The 313-nt window shown below is 48.2% G+C and overlaps 1 non-coding gene across 1 annotated transcript; it reads left to right on the top strand.

Annotated features, from left to right (window-relative positions):
* Nucleotides 1-73, top strand: trnaf-gaa (transfer RNA phenylalanine (anticodon GAA)). Its single transcript has one exon. It is a non-coding gene; the product is annotated as a tRNA-Phe (tRNA).
* Nucleotides 74-313: the final 240 nt, after the last annotated feature.

Below are 313 nucleotides of genomic sequence, written 5' to 3'. Positions count from 1 at the left end.
GCTGAAATAGCTCAGTTGGTAGAGCATTAGACTGAAGATATAAAGGTCCCTGGTTCAATCCCGGGTTTCAGCAATTTCGCTTTTTTTTTTTAAATTTATTTATTTTTTTTGAGGGCGGCGCAGTGGTTAGCACTGCAGCCTCACAGCTCCAGCGACCTGGGTTCAGTTCTGGGTACTGCCTGTGCGGAGTTTGCACGTTCTCCATGTGACCGCGTGGGTTTCTGCCGGGTGCTCCTGTTTCCTCCCACAGCCGAAGATTTGCAGATTGATGGGGCAATTTACAATGGCGAATTTACCTGTGTGTAGGTAGGTG

The sequence above is a fragment of the Heterodontus francisci genome, chromosome 38 (assembly GCF_036365525.1).
Source record: "Heterodontus francisci isolate sHetFra1 chromosome 38, sHetFra1.hap1, whole genome shotgun sequence".
NCBI lineage: Eukaryota > Metazoa > Chordata > Chondrichthyes > Heterodontiformes > Heterodontidae > Heterodontus > Heterodontus francisci.
Note: the sequence above shows the minus strand (reverse complement) of the source record. Positions and strands in the feature narration are given on the sequence as shown.